The sequence below is a fragment of the Leptidea sinapis genome, chromosome 30 (assembly GCF_905404315.1).
Source record: "Leptidea sinapis chromosome 30, ilLepSina1.1, whole genome shotgun sequence".
NCBI lineage: Eukaryota > Metazoa > Arthropoda > Insecta > Lepidoptera > Pieridae > Leptidea > Leptidea sinapis.
Genome location: NC_066294.1, coordinates 4,694,893 through 4,710,794, shown reverse-complemented (window position 1 = coordinate 4,710,794; position 15,902 = coordinate 4,694,893). Strand labels below are relative to the sequence as shown.

Sequence of the window (15,902 nt, the reverse complement as noted above, 5' to 3'; positions counted from 1 at the left end):
GCAATAAAACATATTTTGATTATAACATGTTGTTTTTTTAAGTTACGCGTAACTTTTATTGTGCCCCATGTATACTTACACAAATCTAAAGGGTATCCGTTCTGAACAATTATGTTATTTTCTAAAGTCATAAACTTCACTTCGGGGATTAATTACACAAAATAAACTTGAAAACAACATTTATGAACGCTTCTCGCATTCCGTGCGAGCGCTCTTACAGTGAGCCAACCATTCGAATGACGTCACGTCAATGTCTCGTTCAACTCTCAGGTTGTGGCTTCATCTACAGGATCTACTTTAAAGTTGATAACCTGCTCAACCCCAATATTTGCATATTAGGAAATTGACTTGAGATGTCGCTCTTTCAAATCTATAAAAATTGTTATTTTTTATCCGCTCTACTTTACAATATCAACCCAGCTTGTAAACAGATGATACTTTACTGATTTGAATAGTTCAAACAAACTGAAATAGATGGACAGTCGTCCTGTTGTCTATTTTTAGGGTTCCGTAGCCAAATGGCAAAAAACGGAACCCCTATATATTCGTCATGTATGTCTGTCAGTCCGTGTGTGTCACAGCCACTGTTTTTCAAAACTATAAGAACTATACTGTTGAAACTTGGTAAGTAGAATGTATTCTGTGAACCACATTAACATTTATTAACACACAAAAATAGAAAAAAAAACAATAAATTTTGGGAGCCCCATACATAGAACTGAAACTCAAAGATTTTATTTCCATCATACCCATCCGTGAGGAGTATCTATGGATAGATCTTCAAAGATGATATTGACGTTTCTAATATAATTTTTTCTAAACTGAATAGTTTGCGCGAGAATCTTTCCAAAGTAGTAAAATGCGTGTCCCCTCCCCCTGTAACTTCTAAAATAAGAGAATGATAAACTAAAAAAAAACATATGATGTACTACCATGCATACTTACACCGAAAATTGGTTTGAACGAGATCTAAGTAAGTAGTTTTTTTTAAATACGTTTAAATGATGAGAGGTCTGTACTGTATGATTATGAGCAAAGATTTTTTCGTTTTTAACGTGAATATAATGTTACTTGCTGCTATGGAACGCTTCATGGACGAGCCCGACTCGCACGTGGCCACTTCTTTATTTAACGCACAATTTGTTTTTTTTTTATGAAGAATTTACTAAAACGAATAAATTATACTCTCGAGGCAGGCAATTTCAATAAAGGGTCTCACAGTGATAATATAGAAACGAGGGACTGGAACCTATTTCTGAGTCAACGTAATACAATGCAATCCTGCTTTACTGTCAGAGGCAGGTTTAACATTTACTTCGTACATTTTACAATCTGTTCCTTAGAGTGTAGTTGGGTCACTAACTCCATACGAATAATTACTTCTCAAGTGGGCTATTAATCTATACATAGATAATTTATAAGTCTAGATGACTAGTCTGTGACAGCTGTGAAAGCGTCGACAAAATACAAAAAAAAAGTTGAGGTTGACAGTACATAAAATGTCATTCAAATCACGAGTGTAAGACGTAGCTTGTCACGCACACAAAACTTATAAACCGGGCCTGTTTTCATTGGTTTTCCAGCAGCAAGAGGCTGTATAAATTATCTAAGAATCTATACCAACAGTCGAGAGTTGAACAAAGCATACAAGATTTTATGACTATACGTGACTCGAACGGTTAGCTCAGTTGGTAAGAGCACTGGCACGGAACGCTAGAGGTCGTGGGTTCGAGTCCCGCATCGCTCATAATTTTTTTTTTTTTATTTTATTGTGTATTAATCCTAGAAGTGAGGGTTATCAGTTTAAAAACATAACAAATTGTTAAGATCTATACCAATTTGATACAACCAAGTCAGTAATAGTGATTGATTGATTGATTAATTTGTAATTGTAAATAAATAATTTATAAGTATTCTTGATTTGTTTAATACGTTAATCTTGACTTGTTTAGTAGATTTTGTTAATTTATTAATTTCATTAAATAATAGAATGGTTGTTTTATAACTTATACTTATTTTATGTAATTATTTCACACATAATTTAGCATGCGGTATTCACCTTAAAAGGTAATGCAATTAGTAATAAGACCCTTGTAAATTAGTATAATAATTATAAATGTATTATTGTAATTACCACTGGTGAATCTAAATAAATAAATAAATTAATAGTAAATTAATTTTATTAAATAATTTAATTTTTCTAGATAGAGTGGCTTGATGTTAGACAGCTGATAAAAACAGGCCAATAATATTAGTTTAGTGTGCGTGACAAGCTACGTCTTACACTCGCGATTTGGATGACACTTTGTGTTAGTGTGGGTGAATTACCTAAAACAGAGGTAAAAATAAGGAAAAACGAAAAAAATAGAATTTAGATCTAAAATTCGATTTTTTTTTCCACGATTTCACAGCTGTTGTCTATCTAGACGTAATTAAAGTAAATTATCTAAGTAATTTTATTTCAATCTGCCTTAATTCTAAATTATTTTCATAAAGGCGAAGTAATTGTTAAATTTATTTTTAAATATCAAATTTTCTTCTGTCTTAATAATGCGTCTATTTATTTACGGAATGTGTGGATTGATGCATCTACTATACTCAATAACTCTTGTGTTTATAAGTTTTAATTTACATTTTTTTACTTACTCGTGTAAGCCTTTCAGTTTTTGACATTTGAGTATTTTTTTTGCGTCACTTTGCATATATTGTAATTGAAATGATTTGTAAAACAATTAAAATGAAAATCTTGACTTAAAAGAGTGGCAATGAGTTTCTTGCTAGTTCTTCTCATTATTTCAACCCTTTACGAAGTAGCGGTAAATTCAATAAGAAACAATATTTTTATTTTTTTTGATATTCATAAGTGCCATTTCCGTGACCTACATAAATAAAGAGTTTTTGAATTTGAATTTGAATATGGACATGAACTCTGTGCCTAGTAATGAACACATAGACAAAATATTGACTCATGGTGATCATTTAGGTATTCGAAGATTTTTACATCGACACGATTTTCAACGTTTAAAATTCTAATAATTGTTAATTAAATTATATAAATATAGTATCAATGAATAACTGGGAAACTCTAACAGCCACTTCTCTACCGACACTCTCCCCGCCTTATACCGCTTGTTACGCCTATCTACAGCAAAGATTTTCTACTTATAACTTTTTTACTTAATCCGCAATATCAGGCTTATCGTATTTCACTGGGTAATGAAACTATAAAGCAGAAAACATCGTTTGCTAGTCAATATTAATTATAGTAAGACGAGAACACGTGAAGAAAGTAACATGAAAATCTACTGTGTTATAACAAAAAAGTTAAACATATGTTGAACACTTGGTTGCACCGCAATTGTCTATTTTCTTTTAGTAATTTTTGTTATCTGATTGGCTAATCTAAGGCCAATTGACTCTCGCGCCGGTTAACAACCAATTATCAACAAGCACCGGCACAGTTCGCAAGCATATTCATTCATCAGTGGTCAACGGCCTAGTCGCACTGCATCAAGTACTCGGTGTAACGCAATTCTTTAGGCGCGTACTGACTGAGCGAGGCATACAGCGAGGCTTCCTCGGCCGTATGCCTCGCGACGATTTTCTGGACGAGGCTGCCTCGCTACAAAACCATCGTCGCGAGGCTGCCTCGCGAGGAAAAGCCGAGCCATCGTCCGGTCCGAACATTTAGTATAAAGCGAGTTGTCAAGATGAGACCACGCGTACGGATCGCCGTCGCAGCTGTTATGGTTTTACTAATTCATCGACTTATAAAGAAAAATAATCGAAAATCTAAAAGGTTTTGGGTTAAAAAATTATATCAAAACAGAAGTGAATATGGGAATAGATTATATGCAGACTTAATTTTCGATGGTGAAGAACATAATTTCACACGAATGCCTGAGAGTGAATTTGAAATACTGTACTCACTTGTAAATGCCAAAATAAGCAGGAGTGACACAAATTTATAAGTAATTCTGCACGAGAAAGATTGTTGATAACATTAAGATTTTTGGCAACAGGAGATTCCTACACCAGTTTACAATATTTATTTCGGGTTTCGAAACAAAGGATATCAGTAATTGTTCCTGATGTTTGTGACGCCATTATTGAACAATTAAAGGACTATGTTAAGGTATGTATAATGAAACATATTTATATAATCAGACATTGTTTTAATCGTTGCTTTTTTACCTATTGTTATGTTTATTGTTACTCACAAATTTTTGGTAATTATTCATATTTACTCACACATTGCTAACTATAATCTTTACTTTTATATCTAACAATATTGCAACACGTAAAGACTTTTTTAAATCTATTTATTCATTATGTGGAGGTGGCATTGATTAAATAGAATGTATCGGCGGAGGAGGCATTGGTGAGGTAGAACGTATTGGTGACGGAGAAGGCATTGGTGAGCTAGAATGTATCGGCGGAGGAGGCATTGGTGGGGTAGAAGGTATTGGTGACGGAGAAGGTATTGGTGAGCTAGAATGTATCGGCGGAGGAGGCATTGGTGAGGTAGAAGGTGACGGAGAAGGCATTGGTGAGCTAGAATGTATCGGCGGAGGAGGCATCGGTGACATTGAAGGGATAGAACAAGAGTCACCTTAAGTGGAATATGCTGAACCGTAGGTGTGAGCGTTTGGCACATAATGTTGTTGTGCACCAGTATCTGTTTCAAAAATGATCCTACAGATAGAATTTTTTTCATGCGCTAAAGTATAATTGTCGTATTTTCTTAGTTCGTGAGCAATGTATTGCCCAAAAGCATCATATGAATCGTTTGCACGGGGCTGCGGAGCATTAGCGTCGCCTACACATTGTTCCAAAAGTTTAAATGCTTCGGTTATAGTATTATCTGATATCTCTTGTACAGCTGCAGATCTCTTTTTAGCTCTTCTTTTTGGAATTTTCTTGTTGTTGTCCCAGTCCTCTAGTTGATTCTTGAGTTTCATTCCTGCTTTCATCACCTGGTGCTTCATTGGAGTTATTTTGCCTCTGCGATTGTTCATTGTCAATATGTTGTACTTCTTCCTGAATGTCTTCCTGTAAAATTAATAAAACATTTTATTTTCAGACACCATCAACTGAAGAAGAATGGCTCGCGATTGCCAATGAATTTGAGAAAAAATGAAATTTCCCATATATAATTGCGGCAATGGATGGCAAACATGTCATTTTACAGTCACCAATAAATAGTGGAAATGATTACGATTGTTACAAATTATTTCCCAGTATAGTGCTCTTCGCCCTTGTCAACGCTAATTACAATTTCTTGTATGTAGATATTGGCAGCAAGGGTCGTATTTCAGATGGTGGAGTTTTCTAAAACACAAACTTATATAATAAACTTGAAAAAAAGGAACTCAAAATTCCTTCACCGATAATTTTGCAGGCGCCCTACACAGTAGAAGTACCTTACTTCATATTGGGTGATAAAGCGTTTGCATTGAATGAGTACACATTGAAACCATTTGAAGGTACTCCAGAAAGAGGCTCAGCTGAAAGAATTTTCAATTATCGGCTTTCTAGAGCAAGAAGAGTAGTAGAGAATGCATTTGGAATTTTAAGCTCAGTTTACCGAGTATTAAGAAAACCTCTTCTACTGGAACCAGAAAAGGCAACAAAAGTTGTCTTAGCTACCATTTGTTTGTATAATTATTTGCGTAGGGATGAAAATTCGAGTAGACTGTTCACACCGCCAGGATCTTAAGATACTGAATGTTACCTATACAAGCTGTACCACGAAGAGGACAACAAAACGTAAAGCAAATTCGTTTGCATTTGGCCAGACACTTCATAACAATAGATTCCATAGCAAAATAATTATCAATAGACACTTACTTGCGTATGAAAAGTATCTTGGGTTTGACCTGGATCATTTCTATCTCCCATAAAGCTGAAAGCTCCATATGCATACCATGTTGAAGTATACACCTTGTACGACCTGAAAAACACGAATTTTGAGTGACTCGAAACAAAAGATAAAATGACATGACAAGTGCATACTATAATGCTTATTAATTTTTAATATAATTCTAATATTTTTACTATTACTATTTAAATAATGTAGCTAATTTAAAAAAAGGAAAATATTTATATAAAATTACCTGATCCTGTAACCCGGATTTTTTTCTCCCTTGATTTTTCTCTTCGGTGTGATCCCATCAAAGGCTGCATCTTCTTTTTCAGATCTTTTACTGGGAGATTCATTTCTCTGCTTATATTTCTCCATGCATCTTCCCTCAATCCCCTGTTTATGTATTGTGGACATTGCGCGTCCCAAAGAAGTTTGTAATTCCCATATTGCTCGATAAGTTTCAAGCACAGCTCCTTATCCATGACGGGAGCGAGCGAGGCACACAACTTCCGTCCTGAGTGCGCGCGCCAAATGGACTGAGGCACCTTTGAGCGCGACAAAAAACCGACACGAGGCGGATCGGCCGAGGCAATGCTCGCCCGAGGCAGCGCGTGCGCTTGCCGCGGGCGAGGCGCGTACTGACTGATCGAGGCATGCGAGGCGAGGCAGCCTCGCGAGGCTGCCTCGCTCAGTCAATACGCGCCTAATCACCAACGCCGAGAGGACAGTAACCAAAGAGAATGTTATTATGCTACGTAATAAGAGGCGGGCCTGCCTAAGTGAAAGTTGAAATTTAGTTTAGTATGAAACGTGCAGTCATTTGACAAAAGTTTGAAATAGTAGTAATTACAGTATCGAGATTGGCCACGAAGTATAATCCGGCTAAGTTTGAAAGCGAACAGTTGCTTATAACGTAGTGAATCTCCTTTTCCTACAAGATTATAGCCGTCATCTGTCAATCTTTCAATGACTGCACGTTTCATATAATTGAGTGAATCGCTTTTTTCTTAAAGAGTTTCGGTAGCTTAACAGTAACACACACTTTAGCACCAGAAGTTTCTAGAGGATTAGCGAGGGCCTCCAGCTGTAGACCATCTCTTCCTCGATCCTCCGGTATGTCTGTCTATTGTTTCGTCATAACAGATTTTCATTTTTATTAACATAATATGTTTTCTTACGCACGCGCACGCGCTTATACGACACTTGTTTTAAAAAAGTTCTATTAAAAAACTGCATCTTTCTGTTGTTTTGCGTTTAATAATCTTTAGACATTGCTTATATTTAAACATGAGTCGAAGTTTGTCTAAGGTGTGTCTTATGGATGGATCATATTCATATGGAAGATTTAAATTATATGATGACAGATAGATGTCAGCTGACAAAAATCGCGTTTCACTCATTTAATGGTTCCTGTACACTTCAATTTATGTTGTGCTTAACGACGTTTTAGTAAAACACAATGTAAACACTGTTTTGTAATAGAAAAGATGAACTCCATTTGAGATGTCGTTATAGTTAGGTCACTGTCTAACAAAACACGTGTGTAAGCCATATTTAAATTATTTTTTTGTAATAACACCGCTAATGTTTATTGTAGATAGGCTTAAATAAAACAATTACTGTTTTAAGTGTAATGTCATCTGGACAATAAGGCCTCTTTTACACGAGAACTTATTAAATTTCAAATTAAACACATTGGAACTTGAATATTTATTAATTTGTTAATGTTTTTTTAAAGTTTTGTTTGATTAAAGTAAGCGTTGGGTAAAATCTAACATTCCTTGCTTTGGATTTTAATGCGAGTTTTACAGCCACTTTTTGTAAAGTGATACTTTTATTACATCGCTTCAAATTTTTTCGCCCAATTAATTATTATACAATACATACAAATAATTATTATTTAACTAGCGTATTGTATATAACACGAGATCTATTAAACTTGCACGAGACCATGTGATAAAACTTTTCACTTTTATTATAACTTTATATAAAGAGACCTGACGCCAATAGGATGAGAATATATTCGCAAAGTGTCATTTGATAAAGGGATTACGCGCTCATACGTCTAAGTGAACCTTAACCCAAAATCATTACTCATATAGCTACTAAATTATTTGCATTGTTCTGCAATATTTCTCTAATACGGTACAATTTCTTATAAATTCTTACGATTAGATAACCAAGATTAGTGTAGCTATGTTTAAAGTTTTAATTGTCCAGACTTGGATTAAGCATTGGTCTCTGCTGTGCTCCAGCAAGATACCTAAGTACCTGAGAACAATAGCTTTTTTATTACGGCAACTATTAGATGCTTGTGTGCGTGGCGTCTTGACACTCAATGACATATTTCAAATTTTATTACTTAAATACGCTTCGGGTTATTTTACATTGAAATTAATAAAATACAAAAATACTTACTGATGATATGTGATCCCAGTGTCTTTCTTTCAGTATTTTATTTTTTGTAGTATTATTTTTCCAAAGTTTTACCACGCTACCCGGTATTAAGTTTTAATTTTAAGCAAATTTTAACAGAAGGTGTGGCACGTCAACGTCATACATTGTTCGAGACTGGCTCGAGCACGCCCACTTGGGCGTAGTATTAGTTGCCGCACTTTGCGATATCTACGATATATACGCCTGCGGTATCTAGTTGGAGCGCAGTGGACACCAATCCTTAATCTAAGGTTATGGTCTTCTTATCTGTGGAAATGGCACAGGAGTACATCAAGCTCAAGGAAATGTATTCAAGTGGTCCGATCTTTTCAAAAGTTAAAAAGTTAAATATTTGGACATTGCCTAATATGTATATATTTGAAGCGTTTATTTAAAAGGGCTATTGAATTGAATCCTCGTTCCACACGATTACTGGATAGACTGGTTTATGGCCACTGTCCCAGAAAAACATTTTACTTAAATAGTAGATACGCAATTTGTATAAAATTTTTCAAACATCTACGTCAAGGAAAAAAAACTTACCACAGAAACGATTTTCTGAACTCCTGTTAAATGGTCTAACTGTTTTAAAGTGTTAAGGATTTCTTAAATTTTAAATAAACTATTTGCATGCTAATTTAAATTACCCAAATAGAAGACACTACAATAAATTTCAGAATCATTATTGAAGTAAAACTTCTTTAGGCGTGACTTGTGGGTAACTCAGAATATTTTTCTGACGGAAGTAACGTTAGCACTTCCGGCAGAAAAAAGTAAATTGAAACAATTTTTAATCATTATAATATAAAGGTTTAAAAAATTCTTTCAAATTGCTCTGTAATATTTTCTGAAAATCTCCAAGAGTGTTTGTTCATTTATGACTACTTTGTAATAAATAATAAATAAAAGTTGTCAGTCTGAAGTTTACGACATTAGTTAATTTTTCTTCGTCTATCGGACAGACAAAAGGTCCGAGGGCATAGAGCCATATTCGTTAATATTCAATAACAACGTTATATTGATATGTGTGATATTAATAATTTAACTATTTTCATTCTATTTCATATTCTATTTCAAGAAAATAACATATTTTGTCTATGAGCTTTCACATAATAAAATAAAAGTATATATATGTATCTGTTAATTATTCCTAAAGTTAATTATAATTAAGTTTTACTTCAATCGCGCGTAATTACACGCGCACACTTTTTTTCATCAATTTATGGCTATTTATAGCTTACAAATATAAAAAAGAATATTCTATACACTTGTGTTATAGATATTTGGTGCAATAATTGTTTTAATGCTAATAATTTCGAAGGTAAACTAACAAAATGTAAATGCTGCGAGTGATTTCCGTTTCCTCTAGTTTATTGCGTTGTTCAACTTCCGTTGTTTAACTTCCGTTGTTCGAATAAAGCAATCGCTATGAGCTTAATGCTAACTAAACTTTATGTTAATCTTTTTTATTGTTTGTGAAAGCTCAACAATAACTTGTGACATTGGGCTTATTTATGAAACTACGAATAATGTAAGTAAGACTTTGGCCTATTGCTATTACCTCCCTGCTCTCCAAAATCATGGAGAGCATAATTAGCCGTCAGCTCTTAGTATATCTAGAGGGTCACCAGTTGATCAACGATCGACAATACGGGTTTCGCCATGGTCGGTCGGCAGGTGACCTTCTGGTATACCTAACACATAGATGGGCAGCGGCTATTGAAAGCAAGGGGGAAGGCCTGGCAGTTAGCCTGGATATAGCGAAGGCCTTTGATCGTGTATGGCACAAGGCGCTCCTCTCCAAACTTCCATCATTTGGGCTTCCCGAGACCTTGTGCAAGTGGACCTCCAGCTTCCTCACTGGGCGCAGCATACAGGTCGTTGTCGACGGATATTGTTCGAACCCGAAGCCCGTGAATGCTGGAGTGCCCCAAGGCTGTGTGCTGTCTCCCACGCTGTTTCTTCTGCATATCAATGATATGTTGGACACCTCCAACATTCATTGCTATGCAGACGACAGCACTGGTGATGCAGTATACACTGGCCATGCAGGTCTCTCTCGGGAAATCGTCGACCAGTGCCGGGAGAAACTTGTGTCTTCTATCGAGTCCTCTCTTGAGAAGGTCGCGGAATGGGGAAAATTGAACCTTGTCCAATTTAACCCCTAGAAGACTCAAGTTTGCGCGTTTAACACTAATTGTCGTATCACCGCTCTTCGACAACACTTCCCTCAAAGCCTCGCCTAGTATCAGAATACTGGGTCTCGAAATCTCGAGCGATTGCCAATTTCGTGGTCATCTGGAAGGCAAAGCCAAATTGGCTTCAAAGAAACTGGGCGTCATTAATAGAGCACGGCAATACTTCAAGCCGGCCCACATACTAGCGCTCTACAAAGCGCAGGTCCGGCCACACATGGAGTATTGCTGTCATCTCTGGTCTGGCGCACCCCAGTATCAGCTCGATCCATTTGACCGCGTGCAACGCAGAGCAGCTCGAATTGTCGGGGACACAGTGCTCTGTGAACGGCTGGATCACTTGGCGTTGCGTAGAGACGTCGCTTCATTGTGTGTCTTCTACCGCATTTATCACGGGGAGTGTTCCGAAGAGCTGTTTAACCTGATTCCTGCCGCCGAATTCCACCTTTGCACGACACGCCACAAGTTAGGATATCATCCTCACCATCTGGATGTGTGGCGGTCCTCCACAGTGCGGTTTTCAAGGAGCTTTCTTCCACGTACTACAAAGCTGTGGAATGAGCTTTCTTGTGCGGTGTTTCCGGGACGATACGACATGGGTACCTTCAAAAAAAGCGCGTACACCTTCCTTAAAGGCCGGCAACGCTCCTGTGATTCCTCTGGTGTTGCAAGAGATTGTGGGCGGCGGTGATCACTTAACAACAGGTGACCCGTACGCTCGTTTGTCCTCCTATTCCATAAAAAAAAAAGACTAGACATGTTCATTAGAAGGTATTTATGTATTCAATAAGAAATTCTGACTTCAAATATTATATATACTTTATAGCAAAGTAATTAAAATAAAAGAAAAATACTTAATATAATTTTCTCTACAACTTTTCGAAGTTGGTCCTATAATAAACAAACGAATAAGTCAATAATATTGTAAAGAGAAAACATTTGCACTTTTTGTATGTATGTTTGTAATGTTTTCACACGAAAACTAGTGGACCAATTCCAAAATTTCTTTCACCACTAGAAAGCTGCATCTTCATTGAATGACATATACTATATTAATTTTCAAAAAAGGTAATAATCTATAATAAAAATGCAATAATATAATTATTCATATATCTGTATTAATCTTTATTCCACTAAATGATATTTTTTTAAAGGCCGTTTCAATACACGCAAAGTACTCTTTAAATTATTAAAATCCGACATTCTATTCAAACTATATAAACGAATTTAAAAATGTCAGTCTAAAGAAAATAATAGCTAAGTGAAATAAAAGTTTTATGTTAACAAAAATAAATATATAGTCCGACTTAGTAGACTTACCACTACCACGAGATCGGTATCTACGCGAGCGAAACCGCGGGGCATTGCTGTTGTCTAATATAATGACAATACGAAATACATACATATACTTCATATTTGTGTTAGGCAGAAAGTTTATTTCTTACCTTTATTAGCTACCTTCTTTTAGAATAGGTATATAATATTTGAAATTGTTTTGTTATTGTAAAACAAAAAAAAATGTATTGTACTACAGTTTTAAGTTACCTTATGCGTAAATAAATGATAATAAAGTACACACATTTAAATATTTGCATATAATTACTCGTACACTATCAGATCTATGGGACCAATATTGGAGTTTAATAAACTATCAAATGATTTTTTGATTCAAATCAATCAATAAACGGATTGAATTCACCTCAGATCATTTATACGTAGATAGCTGATAGACTATGACAGCTGTGAAAACGTCGAAAAAAATTGGGTTTAGAACTAACCTCTATTTTGAGCAATTCACGCACACTAACACAAGCTGTCATATAAATCACGAGTGGAGTTGAGGTAGCTTCTCACGCACACTAAAGCTTTTAAGCCTGTTTTTATCGGTTGTCTAACAGCATGAGACTCTATCAAGATGTATAAAATATCAAAGGAATTCACTATCTACCACATTATAATTGAAAGGATGGTGTATTTTAAGCATTATCTCAAACTTTTTAAATAACATAATACAAACAATTGCGTTAATAAATTTTTGTACGTGAATGTATTATTGAAGAGCTAACAATGTTTTACCAGTGGGAGGAATGTGTAAACATTACTGTGTTTCCGTCTGAAGGGCGCCATAGCTTGTGAAATTACTGGGCAAATGAGACTAAACATCTTATGTCTCAAGGTGATGAGCGCAATTGTAGTGCCGCTCAGAATTTTTGGGTTTTTCAAGTATCCTGAGCGGCACTGCACTTTAATGGGTAGGGCGTATCAATTACGATCAGCTGAACGTCCTGCTCGTCTCGTCCCATATTTTCATAACAATAAAATGTGTCAACACAAACCATTTCATAAGTCATAAGAAAGTAATCGAATTTTATATAATCAATATTCTTAAAAAGCAAAACTGAAAAAAAGTGTTTAGAATCTTCAGAACAAGTTGTCATTTAAATTTAACATTTTCAATTTCCTTTTGAAAAGGCAGCTTTTATGAAAGGATATTATTTGAACATTTTATAATAATAAATAAATAGCATCAGTTTCGTCGCAAAACGATTATTGTTATACGAAATCAAATAAAGCTATATTGACTGATAATCTTACTTTATTTGAATAGCTACGTTATTATTTTCTAATATTGCAAATATTTATGCTTTGAAGAATAAGTTTGGTATTAAAAGGACATAGATGTAAAAAGGTACCTACACTCGTCACGCGTGATTTTGAGCGGGATAGCTTGGTCTAGAACCAAACAACCCAAGCGGGCAGGCACCGGCTTAAACCTTACAAACTTAAATTAATATTATAGGTTTGCAGAAGAGGTATATTAAATTAAATCCTTCTTAAGTTACTTTATACATTACAGTTTTTGAAGTAGGTTTTTTTAAACGTAGTTTTTTTTATATTTACTACTTTATTAGTTACCCCGTTTTATAATAAGTGTATATTTGAATTTGGTTTGTAATTGTAGACGAAAAAAATATATATAGTACTACAGTTGTATGTTACCTTATACAGCATCCATTTTCCATCCACATCATGTATAACTACGTCTGTACGTAAACACCCATTTATCACTGAGTGCTCTTATGTCAAGAGCCACCGCCGCGCGATGTGTGAAAATATTCGTGAAACAAAAATTCTTTTATAAGCCTCTTATTTCGTATAGAATTTTAATAAAGCCACACAATATCTTCTTTGTTTCATATACGTGGTAAAGTTCCCAAATGAATCAATTTGAAAGGGTCATATCTATACTGGTGTGTGCTTAAAGAGGTTAATAATATGAATTACGTTTATTTCTGTAAGTAATATTATTTATTTAAATTGCGTTAACCACTAGCTAATACACACATTGACAAATCAAAATTGGTCACGGATTATTGGTCGTCAATACGCAAGTATATTTTAAATCTATTCAATGTGTCAATAATCGATTGAACACCTGAAAATCCTGAAATTTTGACATGAACTGAAGGTAGACAGTCCCTTGAATCCAAAGCTTAATTATTACATCGTTAATTCCATTCAGTTGGTCAAAGACAACATAACGAATTGGTTATTATATTCTCTGATTCAAATGAATTGAAACCCGGACTCTATTTAAATTAATTATAACAACCATCATTCATATTGAATGACCAGGGTTTCTGCAATCAGCAGTTGATGAATATTATAAAATAGATTTAAATTCTGAACGAAAAACAGATACGCTTAATTGATCCTGTTTAGAAAATTTTGTCCTCTTAGTGTCATATTTATAGAAGTTATATTTCCCGATACAGAAACAGTTTTTTCTAACGCATTATTTTTTTTGGAGTTAGTAAGAAATACCTCTGTCATTCAATTCAAATATAACTTAAATTAAGATATGCTGATTAATTTATTATTCTTCAATTAGATCTGCTTTCAATAAGGGTGTTTGCCAGTAATGACTTACGGTACGCAGACGTGGTCGCTAACTATGGGACTGATGAGAAAGCTCATGGTCGCTCAGAGAGCACTGGCTCAGAGAGAGGGCTATAGAATCAGAAATCAGGAGATCCATAGGCGAACCAAAGTCACCGGCATAGCCCAAATGATTTCGAAACTGAAGTGACAGTGGGCAGAGCATATAGTTCGACGGACAGATGGCCGTTGGGGCAGTAAAGTCCTCTATTGGCTAACACGTACCGGAAGACATAGTATTGGTAGGTCAAGATCCCCGGATCATCGTGGAGCTCTTTGGGAGAGGCCTTTGTCCAGCAGTGGACATCTTCTGACGATGGTGGAATGATGAGATCTACCAGTTGAATGATAGGAGCTTATTAAGATTAAAGTAATTGAAGAACGGACAAAAAGTAATAAAATGGTGTTTGGTCATCAAGAGAATGTGTATGAAGATCAGAATAAAAGAAACGAAATACTGCACGAATTTATTGAATAATGAATGTTCCTAAATGCAGGAATGTTGAAAGAGTAAGTACGACGAGAGAGAGAATGTAGTATTAATGTAAGAAGAAGAAGCCAGGAAAAAACGCTAGGACCTTGGTATTTACCAACAAAAGCAGCTTCTTTTTATCAAACACATGCATAAAAGACAATGATATTTCCATTCGTTAAAAAGAACTTAAGGGATACAACTTTACAGAACGCAGTAGATACTTAACACTTTTCGATAGCCTTTTTACGAGAAAAGCTTTAACTCTGAACAAAAACAAAAGAGTTATCTTTGTTTGCCTTATATTTATTGCTCGGAGTTTATAGAGATAAAAACACTTTAGTCATTTTATCTTATAATAAACCTGTTGGTATATAACGCTTAATAGATATAAATAATTCTTAACTCGTCAAATATTCTCTAATATCCTCGGTTTCTGGAATAAAATAGTTTACCTTGGCTTTAAAAAAGTAAATTTTGTTACATTTATTAGGGGTTTGTTTAAGTACTTATTTCAAAATTCGCATTCAAATTGAAAATATGAGCAATCAATATACTTAGTTTATGATTTTAATTATTTTATTTATAAGAATAGCTCTGCAAAAGCTTAATTGTTTAAAGACTTCAAATTACTTCAGATAATGAGAAGGTGAATATGTGCATAATTTTAAAATCGTTGACATATGCATAAACTTCATTATTTCAAGAGCCTATTGACCTGAATCCAACACCCGGGGTATGCTGAAAGCTAATTAAATAGTTTTAATAATAAAAAAATAATACCAAATTTCAAAATTTGAAACTGGAACTCTCATAAAACGTACATTCTTTCGTTTTTCAATGTGAGGTGGTAATTTTATTCGGTAAAAAATCTTCGCTCAAATAATTTTTTAATTTTGATTGTGCACATTTTACTGTGAGGTTCTCAATCAAATGGAAACTGTAACATTCTTATTACTTCCACCTTCTCTATACGTTTTGTTCCTTTTCTATT

The 15,902-nt window shown here is 34.8% G+C and overlaps 1 protein-coding gene and 1 long non-coding RNA gene across 2 annotated transcripts in view; one reads left to right on the top strand and one right to left on the bottom strand.

The window, feature by feature from the left end:
• The window catches only part of LOC126973891 (neuropeptide CCHamide-1 receptor-like), a 444,867-nt gene that overhangs the window by 275,853 nt on the left and 153,112 nt on the right, over window positions 1-15,902 (top strand). The gene's annotated exons all lie outside the window — the stretch shown is intronic.
• LOC126973942 (uncharacterized) lies at window positions 4,307-6,475 on the bottom strand. The gene is made up of 3 exons (XR_007731448.1): window positions 6,117-6,475; window positions 5,851-5,953; window positions 4,307-5,052 (listed from the first exon to the last, which is right to left on the bottom strand). It is a non-coding gene; the product is annotated as an uncharacterized LOC126973942 (long non-coding RNA).